The sequence below is a fragment of the Sinocyclocheilus rhinocerous genome, unplaced genomic scaffold (genome assembly GCF_001515625.1).
Source record: "Sinocyclocheilus rhinocerous isolate Xijiao unplaced genomic scaffold, SAMN03320098_v1.1 scaffold1028, whole genome shotgun sequence".
NCBI classification, from domain to species: domain Eukaryota; kingdom Metazoa; phylum Chordata; class Actinopteri; order Cypriniformes; family Cyprinidae; genus Sinocyclocheilus; species Sinocyclocheilus rhinocerous.
In genome coordinates this window covers 463,870-464,840 of record NW_015662166.1, presented here as the reverse complement: position 1 = coordinate 464,840, position 971 = coordinate 463,870, and positions in this window count along the sequence as shown.

The following is a 971-nucleotide window of genomic DNA, read 5'->3' as shown; positions in this document are numbered from 1 at the left end:
TATTATTATTATTATTATTACTATTATTATTGAGTCTACAAGGTATGGTGGTTTTGCTGTTGTAAACACTATGTTGCTGTTGTAGAAAAAATTACTTTTTTCTTATTTAAAATTGAATTCTATTCTAATCCTGTTCTGAATTTATTCATTTTTTGTTCATCATAATGATAATAAAAACAGGATTGATGAGTATAATTTGGAGGATGAGAAAATCAGTAGTGTTGTAATAATTATTTTAGGGCACTCTATGTTTTTTAAATAAATACTGTAATAATAATAGTTCAAAGAATTAATAATTTTTAGTCAGATAACATAAAACCCCTCGACACACTTTAAACTTTTCCCAATCAAACAGCAAGAACGAAAGAGAACAGGCACCTTTGTTTATAAGCTATTGCTGTGCTTGAACAAAAATATTATAGCCCCTTGCTGCAGCTAACCTTACTTCCACAGGTTACACAGCAATATAAACAACAGCTGTACATGTTCTCTTCACGTCGTTCTTGTAAAATTATAATAATTTAATAATATAAGAAAACAAGCACACCGCTCCACTGAGAACTCCACTCACCGGCAGCTGCGGACGTTATTGAAGGCCAGGGATGTGCGAAAATATATCTCAATATTTTCTGGGATTTTATTGATAACAATAATTAGATGATATTTTGCTGAGTGTGTTATTGTGCTGATACCTTAATGACTACCGTGGACAGCTGACTTTTCTGTGTGGTGATCAGTTCACAGCAGTGATAGAAATTAATCTTTTCCAATAAGTTTAAATTGATTTTTAACTTTTATGGGGATTTTTACCTTTTTTTAAATGTGTGCATCATCTTTTCAGTCAAATTCTTAAATTGAATCAGTCAATTAGAATAATAAGTCATTTGGGCTGTTACCAAGCAAATGAAATCAGTATTGACAAAATTAATCTTTGCAATGCAGAGAAAACACAGAAGCTGCATTAGAAGGGG